The sequence below is a fragment of the Panthera onca genome, chromosome C1, assembly GCF_046562875.1.
Source record: "Panthera onca isolate mPanOnc1 chromosome C1, mPanOnc1 haplotype 2, whole genome shotgun sequence".
In the NCBI taxonomy this organism is placed as follows: domain Eukaryota; kingdom Metazoa; phylum Chordata; class Mammalia; order Carnivora; family Felidae; genus Panthera; species Panthera onca.
The window spans coordinates 89,704,051-89,725,998 of NC_138346.1; the positions used below are offsets into that span (position 1 = coordinate 89,704,051).

Genomic DNA, 21,948 nt, shown 5'->3' on the forward strand with positions numbered 1-21,948 from the left:
ACTTTTGTGCTTAATAGGCATTTGATTTAACTAAATTGAAATAAAGCAGGAAATCATGATTCTGGCCAACAATGTGACACTAATACAATACAATAAAAAATTTTTCTTTTCTGAATACTTCCTTCAGCATGAAAGAGTATCAAGTCATCAACATTGTATGTTGATGACATGCAGGATTGGTTTTAATTTTTATGAAGGCAAAATATGTACTTCTATGTTTTTGTGACCCATACTCTGGCATTTTTTAGGAGATGTAGTTTTTATGTTTAGAGTAATTTAAATGAATTGGACCATGAAAAACAGCCTGGGTTTATGTATTACATCATTCCCCTCCTCAAAATAGGATCAATGTATTTCATTTACTAACTGTCTAATTTGCCCACATTGACATGAGCCCTAGAAAATTTATAGAATGGAAAGGAAAATGATACTTTCTAGCTTTTCTGACATTTTCATATATATAGAAAGGAACCGAAACAAAGTACAGTAGTTCCCTCCCCACACTCTGCCATTGTTTCACTTTCCCTGATCACCTCTGGTCTAAAAGCAGAATATCCTCCTTCTAAACTATCATTAGAAGATCAATGACAGCCTAACACTATGTTACAATGCCTACATCATTCACCTCACTTCATCCATCACGTAGGTGTTTTATCATTTCCTAACATCGCAAGCACAAGGGTGAGTACAATATGGTATTTTGAGACAGAGAAATACCACATTCACATAAATTTTATGACAGTATGCTATTATAATTTTTCTATTTATTGTCATTCGATCGCTGTGTCTAATTATTAAATTAGATTTATCATAGATATATATCATAGGTATGTGTGCATAGGAAAAAAACATAGTATATATAGGACTTGGTAACATCAATAATTTCAGACATCTATTTGGGATGTATCCTTCCTGGATAAGGAGAGATTGCTGTAATTCATTTGTTGGTGGGGAGATTTTTTTGACATAATTTTTTAAATGTTTTTATTTATTTTTATTTTTTGAGAGACACAGAGAGAGACAGAGCGCAAAGTGAGGGAGGGGCAGAGAGAGGGAGACGCAGAATCCAAAGTAGGTTCCAGGCTCTGAGCTGTCAGCACAGAGCCCAATGTCAGGCTTGAACCCATGAACTATGAGATCATGACCTGAGCCGAAGTTGGACACTTAACTGACAGAGCCACCCAGGTTCCCCAACATCATTTTTTTTTAATTTCTTTTGAGAGAGACAGAGAGAGACAGAGAGAGAGAGACAGAGAGAGAGAGAGAGAGAGAGAGAATCTTAAGCAGGCTCCACACTCAGTGTGGAGCCCGAGGCAGAACTCAATCCCACCCCTGAGATCATGATCTGAGATGAAATCAAGAGTCAGATGCACAACTGACAGCCACCCAGGCACCAATTGACGTCTTCACTTAACTTGAAACATGATTTATATAAGACTTCTCCAATTTGCAGAAAATAAAGAAGTTTTTACTTTATGGATCTGATTTAACATACAGAATTCAGGGCAGATATTCTAGTCTTTATATACTTTTAGAGAATGTCACCTATAACGAGACCTTGCTATTTCCTAATTGAAATTCAGTCAGTTTCCAATTTTGAGAATGATCAGAGAGCATTCTACTTTTCCCCAGTATAAGGATCACTGAGCATATAACAATCATTATCCATCTTGTTTATCTGCTTCAGTGAAGTAACACTTCCACTGCTATGGGAAAAAATAAAAAAAAGATGTACGAATATATTGACTATTACCAAGGATAGTGTTGCAGTAAAAATGGTGGCAAAGGTTCAGTGTTAATACAAGTAAAATAATAATAGCACCCTGTTTTCTGGTGAATAATAATGTAAAGTTCATGGAAAATAATAAATTTTAAAAATACATGACATTCAGTGCTATAAAATTGAAATATATCTTTCAAAAATTAAAGAAATAAAGGTTACAGATAGTCTTTGAAATTATCTAATCCTCCAAGTAGGAAGTTAATGAATGTTTTAATACCAGTTTTCATACATTCATCTTGTGCATAAATTTCCAAGTTGGTTATTGAACACAAAAGTAAAACTTTTCAAAAGGAAAATGTATTTTAGAACCTTTGGTTTCTAATGTTGTTGTTATTTGGGATGAAGAAGAAACAATCAAAGCTCAAACGTATGCAATATAAAGGAGCAATAGTGGGTATATTAAATGTAATTTTTAAAAAATGTTTATGTTTGAGAGAGAGAGAGCACACGCACAACTGGGAGAAGGGCACTGAGAGAGGGGACAGAGGATCCAAGCCAACTCTGTATGCTGATAGCAGAGACTCGAACTCACAAACTATGAGATCATGACCTGAGCCAAAGTCGGAAGCTTAATTGACTGAGCCACCCAGACACCCCAATGTCATTGATCATTTTAATGCATGTTTCTATACATAAATATGTATCTTTACTTAATAACTTTGGGGTTTGTTGCTGTCGTTAGCAAGTCATATGGTCTTTTAGTTGCCAGAAACTGATAGATGAACATAAGCCCTTCCAAAACGTATCACTAAACCCTAATGAAAATTAACCCATAGTCTTTGTTTTATAGTTTTTCTTTATTTATTTTTTAAATCTACTCTCGGCAACTTTCAAATACTTTCAAATAATACTTAGTATTATTTTTTTATAAAGGACTTTTATTTATTTTGAAAGAGAGTGTGAGTAGGTTAGGGACAGAGAAAGAGGGGAGAGAGAGAATCAGAAGCAGACTCCACACTGTCAGTGCAGAACTTGATGTGGGGCTCGAACTTGTGAACTGTGAGATCATGACCTGAGCCGAAATTAAGCGTCTGCTGCTTAACCGACTGAGCCACCCAGGTGCCCCTTAATAGAGTATTATTAACTGTAATCACCCACACTGTACATTACATTGCCATGGCTTATTTATTTTACAATTAGAAGTTTGTACCTTTTGACTCTCTTCATCCATTTCACCCAAACCCCACCTTTTCCTTTTGGAAATCAGCAATTTGTTCTCTGTATTTATACGTTCAGTGTTTTGTTGCTGTTGTTGTTTTGTTTTAAGATTTCACATGTAAGTGAGATCATATGGCATTCGTGTTTCTCTGACTTATTTCTCTTAGCATAATGCCCTCAAGGTCCATACATGTTGCTGCAGATGACAAGATTTCCTTCCTTTTTCAAGACTAAATATTTTGAAATATGTAAATTTTCTTTATCCATTCATCCATTGATAGGCACCTAGATTGTTCCTATGTGTTTGCTACTATAAAAAAAGTGCTGCAATGAACATGAGACTGCATATGACATCTCCTATGCCAAAAAAGCAAAGCAAGAAAGTTGAAAGTAAGGACACAGAGTAGTAGTTTTATGCTGATAGATACTGTAGGAACCAAGGACAGAAATATGAAAATAAAATATTGGGAAATTTCGAATAAGAATGTTACATAACATGTACTGTAGTTTCACACTGGCTAGGATAGTCACATTTCATCCCTATATGCCCTTTTCCATTGACTGGGCTGACAACTAGACACTTAACCTAAATTTTCTATTTTTTTAAAGTTTTATTCATTTATTTTTGAAAGAAAGAAAGAAAGAAAGAAAGAAAGAAAGAAAGAAAGAAAGAAAGAAAGAAAGAAAGAGAACACAAGCGGGGGGAGGGGCAGAGAGAGAGAGAGAGGGAGACACAGAACCCGAAGCAGGCTCTAGACTCTGAGCTGTCAGCACACAGCCCTATGCAGGTCTGGAACGCGTGAACTGTGAGATCACGACCTAAGCTGAAGTCGGATGCTCAACCCACTGAGCCATCCAAGCGCCCCTAAATTCTCTATTTTCTATATATGTTGTGTATTGGCAATTGATAGCATGTAGTTGATACTTAACGTCCAACCTACTGAATAAATACATGGGAGATGGTAGTTTTCTTAGCATAGAGAGCTCATATAAATAAATATATTTGTTACTTTTATAATATTTGTTACACAAGAACACCATCATAGATTTCCCTTTAAGGTAAAAATGAATAATAAACATTTATGAAGCCATCTAATTTAAATACATTTTTATCAGTAAAGCACAGCTATTAATTGAATAAATTTTGTGTGCATTAAAAACCAACAGCAACAACAAAATTTATGATAAACTATTTTTGAGAAATATGTTAGTTTTGTTTGGATAATGAGATCTGGGCTTGTATGATTAAGCATTAAATTAAAATTATATCATCATCCTGACTTTGTAATAATAAGGAAGGTATGCACTTATATTGCCTTTTTATTAGTCCTTTACAGGCATTACTTTCAATCTGCACAAAGATTTGCAAGAAACATTCTCCTTCTGAGAGGCTTCTCACTTCAAAGCCATATAACAGTTATGAATCTTTACACAATTCAGATTTCACCTCCTTCATGTTCATGCTTAACACCACAAGAACTCCTTTAGCACTAAGAGCTTGTATGGTTATATAATATTTTCCTAACTCTGTTTTATTTACCCACTACATTATACAATATTTGAGTAGAAGAATGCCACTTATTTATTTGTGTCCACTATATAGCAAAGTCCTTTATAATGTTATTAATTATAATATTATTAGCACCTGACACTTGCTAATTTTCATTCCAATTGTATGAGGAAGGTGTTAGCAACATAGTTTTATAGATAAGGAACCTAAGGAAGATAAATACTAAGTTATTTCCTCAAGGTCTATAGCCAGAAGGTGTTTGCCCAGTTATCTGACTTCAAGGAAAGTGACCTCAGAGCTCTTGCCTTAACCACTCTGCTCTACAAGAAGTTCCTGTTTGAGATTCTCCTTGGAATTTTTATTTTATGTCACCCGATGGCAGTAGAGAGTCATTTTATTGCCTTTTAAGTGTGACAGATTAATTCTTACCTTCTTGGAGTTTATAGTCTAGAAGGGGAACAAACTAAATTAAAAACTAGGATCAATAAAATAACTGTTATCATGGATTGAGTTTGAATGTAAGAGTATAGCAAATAGATTTTAAAGGGCAGTAGGGTTTGTTCCTAAAAAGACCTTGGGTTAGTCTAGTTCAACCCATTCCTCTGTCACTCACTAACTAGGCTTGTCTAGCTGAGGCAAAATAATTCACTTCTGGGATCTCATTTCCTCATTTGTAGGTCGAAGCAGCTAGAGGTAAGGAGGAAATAAATGGAAAACACGATTGGGCAGGGATCAGACCATGTTGGCATTTAAATGGCCCTTTCAAGGAATTTTAATTTTTATCCTCTAGGATAGCTAGTTTGAATCATTTCAGACTTGAATGCACATCCAAATTACCTACAGAGGTCACTAAAACACAGATTACTGGGCTGCGCTCAAGAGCTTTAGATTCAGTAGGCCTAGAGTGTGGCTTCAGATTTTGCATTTTTAACAAATTCCCAGGGGATGGTGATGTTGCCTAAAGAGCCACTTTAGAGTCTTAAGTGAAGGAGAAAATCATTTTTATTTATTTGGTCAACGGAGTGAGAAGAGCAGATTTGGGTGCTAGAAACACGATTTCATCTGTGCGGGGCATAGATTGCAGAGAGACAGCACTGCAGGTAGCACTGGTGAGTGGGCTACTTCAGTAGATCCAGAGCTTAGGTGATGCAAAATCTGGGATGATGGTCATAAGAACAGAGAGAATGGTATGGTTGAGATATGCTTACAGGCAAAATCAATAAAAATGGTGATAGAAGTTGTGGAGTGGGGGAGATTGGAGAGAAAAGGAAGAATTTGAGATGGTTGTTTTCTCTAGTTTCTGTAATTGGCTTTATGATCAAGATATGACCTAGAGTCCATGGGATTGAGTTAAGGGAGGAGTCCACAAACTTCTGTGAAAGACCTGATAGTAAGCGTTTTAGGCTTTACAGGCCATATGGTCTCTGTTGCAGCTATTCAACTTAGCTGTGTGTGAAAGTAATCACATGGAAAATGAACTGTTGTAGCTATGTTTCAATAAAACTTTATTTATAGACACCAAAATTTGAATTTCATATACTTTTCATGTTATAGAATATTATTCTTTTTTTTTTTTTTTTTGCCCTACAGTATTAGCCTGCAGGCCAAAGTCTACTGACACCTGGTTTAAAGGATAAACTAAAAAAAATAAACTTTTGATGCACTCAATTTGAGGTACCTCTGGGACATGATGGAATATTCAGGGCTATAAGGCAAGGAGAGTTTAAGCAAGAACTAGAGCTTCGGTATTCATTTAATTTTAGGTTGAAGACAAAAAGATAAATGAGATTTCCCAAGAATATTACAGAAAATGAGAAGAGGGAAAGGACAGAGCCTTGAAGAAAGCGAACACTAAAGAAGAAGGCAAGGCAGAATGCTGAGGAGGTGACCAGAAACAAAGAGATAACAGTCAAAAGAAACAAAAACAAAAACAACAACAAAAAAAAAAACCCACTAAGACAAGTTTCAAGATGACAGTGTGACAGTGGCCACTTCTCATGGAGAAGTCAAGAAAGATAAAGACATAAGTGTATTCATTGGATTTAGTAATTTGGAGGACAGTCAGCCATAATTTAATTTAGAACAATTTCAGTGGAGCTGTTTGCCTGTATCCTAGTGATCACAACTATGTCTGAGGTTAGGCATTATTATAAATATTCAAGCCTTTTTACTAAAAATAAATATAATTTATTAAACAAAGAGCTATGTTATTAAGTAGCACAATGTAAATGCAAAGAAAAAAAAAAAAACAAACAAGCGTCATAACAATTAGCTTAGAAGATGCTTGTAATTAAGAGGAAAACTCTAGAGCCAACTCTAGAGCCAGACTGTTTGGGTTCACATTCTAATTTTGTCCTATCCTCACTGTATGACCATTATCTATCCTACCTTTTTATTTGTAAAATGCAATCATTGAAAAGATTAAGTGTGTTAGTTTCTTTTCTTTTTTTTTTTTTTTTTTTTTTTTTTGAGAGAGAGACAAAGAGCAATTGGGGGAGGGGCAGAGAGAGAGGGAGACAGAATCCCAAGCAGGCTCTGCACCATCAGCACAGAGTAGGATACAGGGCTCAAACTCACAAATGTGAGATTATGACCTGAGCTGAAGTCAAGAGTTGGACACTTAACCAACTGGGCCACCCAGGTGCCTCTGCATTAGTTTCTTTTTAAAGCACTTACAAGATATCTGACAAATACTTAGCACTATATAAATGTGGTTAAGTAAATGATAGATAAATAATAGATAATAAGATAGATAGATGATAGATAGATAGACACACAATTCCCTTAGTTACTTTGTTTTACACATCACCATCTCTCCTCTCCCATTAGAAGAGGAGTTGTTTATAAACATGGAGAAAGTATAACTTTCTTCTTTTGTATATAAACCTTCTCCCATCCAGCATGTTGGCCATCCTTCTGTGTCCTCTCTCAGCTCAAAGGTCTTTTCTTAATCACAACTTCACTTGTGTTTAATACTCAGAGTAGTTCAGTTTTTTCATGAATCGAGAATGATTCCACTACTCTGATGGTGGTGGTGGTCGTGGTTGTGGTGGTGGGTTTCTTCTGTATTTCTTTAGTTGCTATGTTTGGAATCTGTTCTTGAAAGAATTCATACATGATTGTCACTTTAAATATAGAGTGTTGCAAGTACTTTGTATATTAGACTTTTACCGATTACGAGATGTTTTCCCAGTCTGAAGAAACTTTTCTCTTTCTGAAAAGATCTCAGTTCAATGGGGACTATATATATATTTGTTGATATAAATAGTACTGTTCTGTAGAAACCACTTTATTTTACTTTCAAAGACAGGCTTCTGGCTCAATCATCCTTTTCAATTTTGTTCTTGAAACCCATAGTGACTGTCAAATGTGCAAACTATCTTATATAATACATTAATGACAATATCCCTTAGAAAAATCAAAACCCAGAGACATGAATGAGACATGAGGAGTTTATTCAGTTACAACAATTACATTAAATGTATTTATAAAAATTATACTCCAAGGCAGTATCCATCCCACATGCCTGCTTTGTAAAACATCTATGAGTAGTTAAGAGAATGAATGAATCTAAGTCAATTGGTTCATTTAGAGAAGTAGTATGTATAATAGTTGGAGGCTCAAACTCTAAAATCTTAAACCTATATCCCTCTTAATAGTTCTGTGATTTTAAGGTGTTTTTTTTTTTTTACCATATTAAAAATTAAGTTTACTCTTCTATAAAATAGGGGCAATTTATTTTTATAAACAAAACTGCCTAATAAGAGAAAAGGAAATAATGCTTATAAAATGCTTTATATCGTGATAAAAATAAATTATTCCATTTTGGAACCTTACTCTATCAATTTTTATCTCACTTGCCTATTATGTTATGTGGCAATATAAGAACTGTGGGCTATTTCTCAAAGAGTAGTTTTAACATTGAAATGATCTAAGTACCTACTATCACTTCAAGAAAATGTATCTAGAGAAAATAAAACTTTTATTGACCACATTGTAAGAAAATTAGCTTATCTTACTTAAGAAAAGATTCTATATTCTAAGAATACTAGTAATATCATTGCTCCTTCAGGGGACAAAATTTCACTTATGAAACTGAAAGAAGGAGGGATTCCATTTGGGCCTCTAAATATATTTAATCATAACCAACATTTATCTTGTTAATAAAAAGGTTTGAGAAAAAAAAAAAGAAATACTCTTGAAACCATGTTACAACATGGAGATGAATCTCAAATATTTGCAAATTATTTAAATCATCTAATTCCACAGTTTACCATATCAAGATCTAACTACCTGTCATAAAAGTCAAATTTCTCTTTCTCCATGTATTTCTATAGATGTATATGTATATAGATGTATATATACACATATATATGTGTGTATGGATACACTCCACCCTACATATTATTGACAGTGTTAAAAACATATTATTTCTCCTGCTGTTTTATAGTATCTCTTTATTTCAAAATTTTATGTGCTATCAGTAAAGGATTTATTTTATTTTGCATGAGCCCTATTTTAAAATGTTAATGTTTCAGATGCCTGGGTGGCTCAATTGGTTGGGAATCTGACTCTTGATTTTGGCTAGCTTCATGTTTCCAGGATCAGGGGATCGAGCCCCACTCAGCCAGAGCCTGCTTAAGATTCTCTCTCTCTCTCTCTCTCTCTCTCTCTCTCTCCCTCTCCCTCACTTGCACTTTCTCTCTTCTTCTCTCTCTAAAATATAAATAGAGCGCGTGGGTGGCTCAGTCGGTTAAGCATCTGACTTCGGCTCAGGTCATGATCTCGCGGTCTGTGAGTTCGAGCCCCGCGTCGGGCTCTGTGCTGACCGCTCAGAGCCTGGAGCCTGTTTCAGATTCTGTGTCTCCCTCTCTCTCTGACCCTCCCCATTCATGGTCTGTCTCTCTCTGTCTCAAAAATAAATGAATGTTAAAAAAATTAAAAAAATATAAATGAATAAATAAATAAATAAAACAATACATAAAAAATAAATAAAATGCTAATATTCTAAGAATGGTAAGCTGGTGTGAAATAGTTAAATCAAAATGCTTTCACTTTTACTTGTAGTTGATAGCAGCTTTGAAGAGATGAGGTTTCTGACTGAGGTGAAGTGAATGGCATGTGATATCAGAGCAAGGAGGAATTTTTGAGATTTGAGTAAACCTGTGAGGCTTCCATAATGAGGAGCTTAGAACTTCATACAGTACTGAGAGCCTGGTAGAAGAGAGAGAAGAAATGAATAATGAAGAAGAAAAGTGAGAGTTGAAACATGCCAAAGACATGTTGCTACCTCATTCTAACTATTGATATAAAAAGACAAAATGGAACTCACGTTCTCCTCTTATACCTTCTTCCTATAATACATAGACCTCTGCTTCCAGGAAGAGTTAGATAGACTAGCACCCAATTTAGTTTCTTAATGAATCCTTCTGTGTTATCTTAAAAGCATATTATAAATTAATGGGATTGGTTGGTTTATCTGAAAATCTAAATTACCATTTTTATCATTATTTCTTTGGCAAAATATAATGGAAATATCAAACAACTAAACTGCAAAAGAATTTATATGCAGGTAGTAAGTTTAGCCGCTTTATAAATTGCCATTTTTGAAATATGCAACCTACCTTGCAGCAATAGAAAAGATTAGTAAAAAAGGAATCCTCAGAATTCTTTCTGCCTTGGTACACTATTTGATGTACTTGCCTAAGTCATGCAAACCCAAGTGATTTAGAGCCCTCCATTCAAATCCACTAATCGCTGAATCCATGGTTCTACTCCAAGATCAGGACTTTTCAGCCTCTACATTGTTCACATTTTTAACCAGGTAATTCTTAGTTTGGAGGAGAGGAGGGGCTTTCCTTTTACATTGCAGGACGTTTATTAGCGTTTCTGGCTACTAGTGTGCCAATACTATCTCTAATCAACCACAAATGTCTCCATATATTCCCCACCACTGGTTGAAAACCGCTGTTTTAAATAAGAAAGCTTTTTATGATTATAAAATCATCATAAAGCTAGAAACTTGATGCCTGTTCTTTCAAATCATACAGTAGGCACAATGAGTAGCAAGCAAATTAAAATATCAGAAAGACACCTGAGGTCATTTCTTTAGAATAACTGAAAGTTCTTTGGTATTTTAAGATGTATATTACCACTAAATATAACATTATATGACATGTTTGTTTTCACCCTTTTACAAAGCACTATGCACAAATAAATGGAAATAGTATTTGTGGCTTTTAGAATTTTCCCATTGAAATACAGATATTTATAAAAGATCAGATAAGATTCTTTTAGACATTTTATTTACTTCATAAAAATAGAGTACGGTATAAAATTAATCCATAAAATATGATAAGGTTGATGAAAGTAGCCCCTACATACCTAGTATTTCTGGGATCTGGTGATATTAAAGCAATAAGAACATCTTTCCCTTGCACGTATTTTGTTATATGTGGGTTTTGAATAAGCAATTAATTCCAGTTCTTCAACTTCAAATGTTAAAATTATAATTTCAAGGTATTTGTCAAATGGAAAATAGAATTTGGGATTAGTGTTTAATTGTAACATCCTTTTGAAAATTCCTCTCTTTAAAAATATTAAGTTAGTTTCTAAAAGGAAAATTATAATACAGATAAATTATCTTATTGTATTAGTAATTATTTTGTACCAATAAAGTTTATTAGCAGAATGAATATTAGTTACTATAAAAATGGCTATATAAGAGGGAGAAAAATATTTCTCTTATGTAACAAATTGTATTCTGGCATTCTGCCTTGAGCAGAGTTTTATTAAATAAATAAATATCATACATATTTTATATTGCACCAACATTTGCATACATTTTATTTGAATTTAATGGATAAAATAATTGCTTGGGTTTAAAGGGTTTATTTTTTGCTGGTGAGAAATGGGCTACAATTAAACATGGTTTGCATGAAATATGAAATTAGTTTTAATGATATTGTTTTCTTCACAGAGCACACATCAGTCTTATGTGATTGCATAATTAACATTTGGTTCTCCTATAAAATATTGTAATTATGCATTATTTAGTCTCTTTACCTACAGCTATGATGTGCTTTAGAAGATTAACTCACTTTCCAAATATTTAGATTCCTGACTCTTTAGAACATATCCCACCTACACTGAGCATGAGCATGCATATGAATCCAAATGTCCTTAAGTATAACACAGTAATAGATACCAGAGAAATTTTACAAGAAAAAACGTTATGTATATAAGTCATATGTACAAACAGTATATTATACATATGTCATAGTTCCTGCCAGCATGACACTGATACACTCAAAGATTGACAAATTAAGGCCCTCAGACTAAATTCACCTTCCTGCCTCTTTTGTAAATAAAATTTTATTTGAACACAAGCAAATCTTTTGACTCACATATTGTTTATGCTTGCCTTTGTGCTACAATAGCAAAGTAGGATAGTTACTATGAAGGGCATAAGTCCTACAAAAGTGAAAATATTTACTATCTGTCATTTTACAGAAAAAAAAAAAAAGAAAAAGGAAAAGAAAATCCTAATCTTTGATTTACCAGTATTCACCAGTATGTACAGACATAAAATGTATCAATATAGGTCACAGATAATTAGAAAGTAGGACAGTAAATAATAAATTGCTTACTGCCTTGTATAGGCAATAATTAAAACTAATGTTCATTAATGGAAGACATCAGCACTAGCTACCTTCATTAGAAACTATTCTGTGAAAGAAAAAGGACTTAGGCTGATTGATGAGGGCAGGTTAAAATATTGGTAATGAAATTCCATGGGAGAAGGACACCATGTGGAAGTGGCAAAGGGCAAGATATAGATATTCAGACAACAATGAAGAATTGATTTGAGCATGTGCATAGTATGTGTGCAGAAGAAAAAGAAGTTGGAATATTCTGAGCAGTGCTGCAGAGTACCAGATACAAGGCTGCCATAGGGGTCGTGCAAAGGTGACAAAATAAAACTTTGTGTTGGAATAGGAAAGGTAAAAATGGAAAGAAGGACTCACATATTAGGGAACTCAAATGATACTTAATATGTTAATGAAAAAGAAGTGGAAAAAATGCTTTGAAATTAAAAGTTTTGTGAGTTTGGAAGGCTGATGACATCTTGAACAAAAATAAACCGAATGGATCAGAATAAAACAAAAAAAAAAAAACAAAAAAAACACCCGGAAGTTAGAAAGCAGAAGGTAAACTCTAGCCAGTGCCAAAAGTATCATGGGAGAAATGGTAGGAGGTAAGATTGAGACTTTGTGAGTCAGACAGTGGGAAGCCATCTAAGATTTTTTAGCAAGACAGCTATATGATTAAGTGTGTGTTTCAGAAAACTAATATATGCATTGGGGAGAAACTAGAAATCAAGAGATTACTTAGAAAGTTAGTGTAGCAACCTAAGAGAGAAATGGAGAGAACCTAAAACGAGCCACACACCATGCAATTGCAGGGAATGGTGTACATGGTTAGAGTACAGACTCTTAAATCCCTTACAGGAACTATGTCTTGTTTACTGTTATATTCAAGCTTTTTAAAAGTAGGCAGAATAACTAAGTGTTTCATAAATATTTACTCAATGCATAAATATACAGATGGGTGTTTCATGTATCTCTAAGATTCTTTGGTCCAATTTGAGTTTAGGTAATATGAACTTTCAGTACTCTCTTTCTGCAGTTGTATTTGCATTTCCTCTGTTAAGATTGCTTACAGCATTCCATTCACTGGTCAGCTTTTCCCATCTCCTGCATAGAAATAAATGAGATAGCCTTGGTTCTGTAGCCGTTTACAACCTCTGTATTGATAATTGGATTCTGCAATAGCATTTCTTATAAAATAGTTAATTGCTTTATACCAAGTATTGGCAAACCTTTTTTGTAAAGAGCCAGATAATTAATATTTTAGGGCTTTGTGGGCCATATGATCTCTGCTGAAACTGCCCAACTCTGATGTTGTAGCATAAAAGCAGCCATAGACAATGTGTAAGCTAATGAGCATGGGTATGTTATAATAAAAATTTACTTACAAAAACAAGCAGTAGATTATATTTGACTCTGGGGTCACCATTTGCTAATACCTGCTTTATATTAAAATGTGAGTACTGTGAATCAAATTCCTTAATATGGTAATTTGGTGTCTGTTCGATTGCATGGTTAAGAACTAAAAATGTTTAACACTGTTATTTCAAAGTGAGAAAATATTAAAAATTGAAAATAAAAAGTCATTTGGATTTTGCACACTGTGAAAGCAGAAAAGATTGTGAATATTACATTACAGTGTTATCATTAATACATATGGGCTACAAAACCAATTTTTTACGTTATTGTGCATACAGAAAGTATTTTGGTTTTGCTTTTAAAAATATTTTATCAAAATTATGGATGTTGAGAAGAGCTAATATGATTCTGGGCCAAAAATAGTGGTGTTCAAAGTGAAATCCAAGTACCTATCATTGAGCTGTCTTGGATTATGCTTTTAATTTCTTTGAGAGGAATAACATTGCCTATGTCAATGTTTTTAAACAAAAATTTTCTCCTCCTTCCTCTTTCTCCCTTTACTCCTCTTTATTTTTTTTTCTGTTTTTCTTCTTTTTCCTCATCCTCTGTTCTTTGTCTTAAGTGTTGAAACTTGGATTTTTCTCTTACTACTACAGCTAAGTTACCCTGATGCTAGGTATTTAATGATTCTCAAACAAGGCCTCTTCTTTATTCTGGTTCCTGTTCTGCTCTTACATCTGCTCTCTTGCTTCTCTAATCTACAATTCTTTATAATCATAATCTAACCATAATACATGAATTTAAAAAGGAAGTAAACAAAATATGCGGCACTTACTCCGTGTGATAGAGGGACTTGGATTCCTAAGTAATCTTTAGATGCATGCTTCCATGCTTTTCTAATAGTTTTTATTTTTTATTATTTTTTAATTGAGGTAAAATGAGTATATATTGTAGGAGTTTGAGCTATATATTATAATTCTGTATTTGTATACACTACAAAGCAATCACCACTATAAGTCTAGTGATCATTTATCACATTACAATTGAGACCTGTCACCCATTTTGCCAACCTCCTCAACCTCCATCCCTTCTGATAATCAGCATGTTCTCTATGAGTTTGTTTTTGTTTTCATTGGTTAATTTGTTTTATTTTTACCTATATAAGTGAAATAATATGGCATTTGTCTTTCTTTATCTGACTTATTTCACTTAGCATAATACCCTAAAGGTCCATCCATGTTGTCACAAATGGAGATTTCCTTTTCTATAGCTGAGTAGTATTCCCTCATATCTATCTATATCTACATCTAATATCTATATATCTGTATCTATCTATATCATCTATATATATCTGTAATCATATCTTTTTTATCAGTACATCCATTGATTGACACTTAGATTGTTCCCATTTCTTGGTTAGTATAAATAATGCTGCAGTGAACACAGGGTATATATATCTCTTCAAATTAGCGTTTTTGTATTCTTTGGGTAAATACTCAGAAGTTGAATTGCTGAATCATGTTAATTGTGTTTTTAATCTTTTGAGGAATCTCCATTTGAGTTTTTATAGTGGTTTCACCAATTTACATTGCCACCAAAAATGTCCAAATATTCTCTTTTCTTCACATCCTCTCCAACAGATGTTATTTCTTGTCTCTTTGACAAAAGCCATTTTAACATATCTGAGATGACATTCTCATTATGGCTTTGATTTGCATTTCCCTGATAACTAATGATACTGAAAATCTTTTCATGTGCCTGTCAGCCACCTCTATGTCATCCTTGGAAAAATGTCTATTTAGATCCTCTGTCCATTTTTAATGAGATTGTTTCTCCTCTAGGTGTTGAATTATATGAGTTCTTTATGTACTTTGGATATTAACTCCGTATATATGATGTGCACATATGTTCTTCCATTTAGCACCTTGCCTTTTGCTTTGTTGATGATTTTCTTTGCTATGTAGAAGTTTTTAGACTTAATGTAGTCCCATTTGTTTATTTTTGCTTTTGTTTCCATGCCTTCAGAGTCAGATCCACAGAAACATTATTAAAACTAATGTCAAGGAGCTTACCATATATGTTTTATTCCAGAAATTTTATGGCTTCATAAAATTGGCTTCTGAATTTTATGGCTTCTGAAGGACTTCAGACCTTACATTCAAGTCTTTATTCAATTTTGAGTTAATTTTTGTGTATGGTTAAGATAGTGGTCCAGTTTCATTATTTGGTTTGTGGCTGTCCACTTTCCCAATACCATTCATTGCAAACACTGTCCTTTTCCTATTGTGTATCTTTGACTTCTTTGTCACATATGAATTAAACATATATGTATAGGTTTATTTCTTGGCCTTGTACTCTGTTCCATTGATATATGTGTCTGCTGCTTTTAAATGGAATGTTCTGTATATATCTGAGTCTAGCTGGTCTAATGTGTCATTTAAGGGTAATGTCTCCTTATCGATTTTATGTCTGGACATCTATATATTGATATAAGTGGCATATTAATGTTCTCTACTATTATTGTATTGCTGTAAGTTTCTCTCTTTTGACTATTAATATTTGCTTTATGTATTTAAGTACTCCTTTGTTGGGTGAACATTTACAAATATTATATGTTCGTGTTGGACAGACCATGTTATGCCCTTGTCTTTTGTATAATTTATTTTAAAGTTTATTTTGTCTGATATAAGTATAACCTATACAAGCTTTTTTTTAACTTTCCATTTGCATCTTTTTTATCCCTTCACTTTTTTTTTTTAATTTTTTAATGTTTATTTATTGTTGAGAGACAGAAGAGAGTACATATGAGCATGAGCATGTGCAAGGGAGGGACAGAGGGAGGGAGGGAGGGAGGGAGGGAGAGAGAATCCCACGCAGGCTTCTGACACGGGGCTGGATGCCACCATGTTGAGATCATGACTTGAGCCACAATCAAGAGTTGGACACTTAACCAACTAAGCCACTCAGGCACCACCCCCTTCACTTTTAGTCTCTGTGTGTCCTTAGATCTGAAGTGAGACTCTTGCAAGCAAGACCCATGTTTTGTTTTTTGTTTGTTTGTTTCCATTCATCCACTTTGTGTCTTTTGATTGGAGAATTACTCCATTTACATTTAAAGAATTATTGATTCGTATGTACTTATTGCCATACTCTTTGTGGTACTTATTGCCATACTCTCATACTCTCACTTTGTTGATTGTTTTCTGGCCATTTTTATAATTTGTCTCTGTTCCTTTTTCCTTCATTTGCTCTCTTCACTTGTGGTTTGGTGATTTTATTTAGTGTTATATTTAAATTCCTTTCACATTTCTTTTGTGTGTCTACTATAGACTGTTGTTGATTTGTGATTACCGTGAGGTCCACATATAATACCATGGGTAGATGGATAGATGGATGGATTGATAGATAAACAGATAGATATACACACATATATACAGTATATTTTAAGTTGATAGCATCTTAAGTTTGACACATTCTAAAATAACATTTTTATTTCCTTTCTCTACCATGTGTTCTATTTTTTATATCATATTTTACATATTTTCATTTTGTGTTTACCCTAACTGTTGTAGCTATAGTTAATTTTACTACTTTTGTCTTTTAAACTTCATATTAGCTTTATATGTGGTGAAGCCTTTACCTTTACTATATATTTATATTTACCAATGAGACTTTTACTCTCATATGTTTTGTTGTTACTAGTTATTCCCTCTTCTTTTTAGCTTAGAGAAATCTCTTCAACATTTTTTGTAAGAACAGTTTGTTGGTGATGAACTTTTTTTTTTTTTTTTTTTTTTTACTTTTTGCTTGTCTAAAAAACTCTATTTCTCTTTCAATTCCAAATAAGAACCTTGCCAGGTAAAGTATTTTTGGTCGGAATGTTGTTTGTTTGTTTTTCCTTTCAGTACTCTGAACATGTCATCCCACTCCCTTGTGGCCTATAAACTTTCTGCTAACAAATATGCTGAGAATCTTAAGATTCCAGTATATGTAAGAATTTGTTCTTCTCTTGATGCTTTTGAGATTCTCTCTTCATCTTTAACTTTGGACATTTTAATTATAATGTATCTTGGTTTGGATCCCTTTGTGTATATTTTATGTGGAACTCTTTGTGCTTTCTGGAACAGGATTCCTGATGCCTATTTTTCCCATATATTAGGAAAGTTTTCAACTATCATTTCCTTTTTTTTGTCAAGTTTTTATTTATATTCCAGTTAGTTAACATACAGTACAACATTAGTTTCAGGTGTAGAATCTAACTATTCATCACTTACATGCAATATCAAGCACTCACCACAAGTGCCCTCCTCATTACCCATCACACATTCAGTTCATCCCACCACCCATCTCCCCTCCAGTAACCCTCAGTTTGTTCTCTACAGTTGAGAGTCTGTTTTTTGGTTTACTTCCTTTTTCCCCCACCCCCATGTTCATCTGTTTTGTTTCTTAAATTTGACATGAGTGAAATCATATGGTATTTATCTTTCTCTGACTGAATTTCACTTAGCATCATACTCTCTAGCTCCAACCATGTCATCGTAAAATGACAAGATTTCATTCTTTTTATGCCTCAGTAATATCCCATTGTGTATATATATATATACTTTATTTTCTTTATTCATTTATCAGTCAATGGACATTTCGGTTCTTTCCATAATTTGGCTGTTTTTGACAATGCTGCTATAAATCTTGAGGTGCACGTATCCCTTCCAATCAGTAATTTTGTATCCTTTGAGTAAATATATAGTTGTGCAATTGCTGGGTTGTAGAGTAGTTTTATTTTTAACTTTTTGAGGAGCCTCCATACTGTTTTCAACAATAGCTGCACCAGTTTGCATTCCCACCAATAGTTCAAGAGAGTTTCCCTATCTTCACATCCTTGTCAATACCTGTTGTTTCTTGTGTTGTTGATTCTAGCCATTCTGACGGGTGTGAGGTGATATTTCACTGTAGTTTTGATTTGTATTACCCTGGTGATCAGTGATGTTGAGCATCTTTTCATGTGTCTCTTAGCCAGCTGTATATCTTCACTGGAAAAATATCTGTTCATGTTTACTGCCCATTTTTAAGTGGATTATTTCTTTTTGGATGTTGGCTTTTATAAATTCTTTATATATTTTTCATGCTACCCTTTTGTCAGATATGTCATTTGCAAATATCTTCTTCCTTTCCAAAGGTTGCCTTTTTGTTTTGTTGATTGTTTTTTTCACTGCACAGAAGCTTTTTATCTTGATGAAGTCCCAATAGTTTATTTTTGCTTTTGTTTCCCTTGCCTCAGGAGAAGTTGCTATGGCCAATGTCAAACAGGTTACTGCCTGTGTTCTCCTCTAGAATTTTGGTGGTTTCCTGTCTCACATTTAGGTCTTTCATCTATTTTGAATTTATTTTTGTGTATGTTGTAAGAAAGTGGTCCAGTTTCATTCTTTTACATGTTGTTGTCCATATTTTCCAATATTTGTTGAAGAGACTGTCTTTTTCCCCATTGGATATTCTTTGCTGCTTTGTCAAAGATTAGTTGACCAAATAATTTTGGGTTCCTTTCTGGGTTTTCTATTCTGTTCTATTGATCTATGTGTCTGTTCTTGTGCCAGTACCTTACTGTTTTGATCAGTCATTATTAATTTAAATAAACTAACTACTACTCTTCTCTCTCTCTTCTCCTTCTAGGACCCCTATAATGAATATGTTATTCTGTTTGGTGTTGTTGAACAGGTCCCTTAACCTATCTTGACTTTTATTATTATTATTATTATTATTATTATTAATTATTATTATTTTCCTTTTTCCTCTACTGATTGGGTCATTTCCACTGCCTAGTCTTCTAGGTTGCTTATCCATTCTTCTACTTAATCTAGTTTTATGTTGAACTCCTCTAGTGTGTTTTTTATTTCAGCTATTTTATTGTATTATAATGTCTGTGACTGCCTTTGGTACTGTGTTATTTTTCTATCCCTTTCTAACTATGTTCATCCATTCTCCAGAGTTCAGTGAGCATCTTTATGAACATTACTTTGAACTCTTATCTGGTAGATTACTTACCTCTTCTACATTAAGATCTTCTTCTGGGGTTTTGTCTTATTCTTTTATTTGGGACATATTCCTCTGTCTCCTCATTTTGCTTGATCCTGTTTCTTTTTTTGTTTGTTTGTGTGTTTTGCTTTTTTGTTTTTTTGTTTTTGTTTTTGGTTTGTTTGTTTGTTTATTTGTTTTGTATGGGGTAAAATAGCTATCTTCCTTAGTCTTAAAGGAGTGAACTTGCATAGTAGATAAACTTAAGGTTCAAAATTTTTTTTCCCTGTTGGTTGTTTCTCAGACCTTTGTGATTATTTAAGTAGCCTAATTCATTCTTCAGAGGTCCCAGTTGTTGAGGGTATACCAAGACCTGTCAGTGTTCTAAAGGGAGGAATCTTAGTGCATACTCTCAGACTAATTGTAAGCCAGATCCTCAGGCAGCAGCTTTTAAGGCGTGTAAATATAGTCTTATGGGTTCATAATCATAAACCACACTGACTTTCAAACTTGGGGGATCTGGGCAACAGTTGTAAAAATTATGGCTTTAGATACATGCATAATCTCTTCTCTGGGAGATATCACTAAGGTGTGAGTAGGAAAAGAGTGGGCACTAGTGTGGTGTTTCTCTATTTAGGTTCCCAGGGGCACCTCTGATCTCTGGATATGTTCAGACTGAAGCTACAGAACAAGAAAATAGGCCTTTTTCACACAAATCCTGAGGGAGTGTTTCAGTCTACTATTTATGCAGTGTCCTGTGGCTGGTAGCCTGTCAATGTCTGTTTCTCCAAATGTTTCATACCCATGAGGCCCAGAAATGTAACCCCTATCCACAAAACCAGATTCTCAAGTGCTGTCTTCTGTGAGGGCTGTACATACCTGCCAGCTGTGGTGAGATAGTCAGTGGCTACAGTACATGGGGGTGGAATGTTTGGCTGATCAGCTAGGTCTGAGCGGGTGGGCTGTGGGTATGGTGTGTGGGATCAGTGTAATCTGACTGAGCTAGCAGTGAGGGGTGAAGAGGTGAGAGGGATTGCAGCAATGGCACCTGCTAGTTCTAGCAACAATAAGGCAGAAGGAAAATGCAAAATGGCACCTGCGAGAATCTCTGTCCTTAGAGAGGGTCTCATCATATCACTGCCTCTCTGACAGAGGGTTTAAGATTAACAAATAAGCTTCCTTTCATATGGTCTAAAAGCTTCAAACTGTTGCTTTAATGCTGGTTCCAGGCTGAGTGGGTTTGTGTGTCAGCTATTTAAGAGTGGATTTTCCATTCCCTATAACACTATGATTTTCCTGGAAGTAAACCTATGGAAGTAAGACAGCTGTGTTAGGGACTCATCTCTTCAATGCAGTTGCCAACGGTTGGGTTGCCTGGTGTGGGACACAAACTACTCACTTTTCAGGGACAAGTTCTATAAATGAGATCCCTCCTGACTGTGGTTTGCAGTGCCTGGGGTGTGATTTCTTCTGAAACCATGTCTCTCTGTCTCCTACCTGTCTCAGTGTGGCCCTTTTATTCTTTGCTATGGAGGTGCTGTTTGGCTAGCTTTCAGGTCCTTTTCATAGGGAGTTGTTCTATATATGGCTGTAGATTTGTTGTGTTCATGGAAGGAGGTGAGTTCAGGATGCCTTTATGCCACCATCTTAAAATCTCTCCTTAATTGATTTTCTTAGGAAAATATTCCTGTGTCTTTCATTTCCATTTATTTTATTTGTTTGCTTGCTTTTAAAGTTTATTTATTTATTTTGAGAGAGAGACAGAAAGAGATAGTGGTGGAGGGCAGAGAGAAAATCTCAAGCAGGCTCTGCATTGTCAACGCAGAGCCAATGTAGGGCTTAAACGCACAAACTGTGAGATTATGACCTGAACCCATACCAAGAGTCAGATGCCTAACTGACTGAGCCACCCAGGCAGCCTATTTATTTATTTTTAATCAAATTCAAGGACATGGATTATTTTCATTACCTTAGGGAGGCTGCTAAATATTGACACAAGTCACATTGTGTATCAAGTACAGTTAATTTCTCATATCCTGTACAGTTTTATTATAATGCATTGATTTTTATTCTTTGTGCTTTAAAAGAACTCTGGACAGTAGGTCCACTTGTTAGGAATATAAAATAGTTTGAATCAGAAGTTGGGATCAGAAGTTGTAACACTTTTCTGTCTTTAATTTAGTATCCTCATTCTACTAGATATGGTTTAGAAAAATAAGATTTAAAAGAAGAGTTATTGATCAACTGAGATTAAAATCATATTCAAAAGGCATAATGCCAGGACAAGAAACACAAAAAGAATAAGACAGTGATATTGAACTATAAAATTTAATATTCCATCCTGTATTTGAATATACTATAACTTACTTATACAATAGAGTTTAGCTAATCTGTGTATGTGGAAGAAACGTCAATCTGTTAGTACCAAAAAAAAAAAAAAAAAAAGAAAAGTAGATGTCTTAATAATGAAGGAAGATCAA

General features: G+C 34.2%; 1 protein-coding gene across 3 annotated transcripts in view; it reads left to right on the plus strand.

Moving 5' to 3' along the window:
* Nucleotides 1–21,948, plus strand: part of LRP1B (LDL receptor related protein 1B) — a 1,899,539-nt gene that overhangs the window by 1,280,195 nt on the left and 597,396 nt on the right. The window lies entirely within an intron of this gene.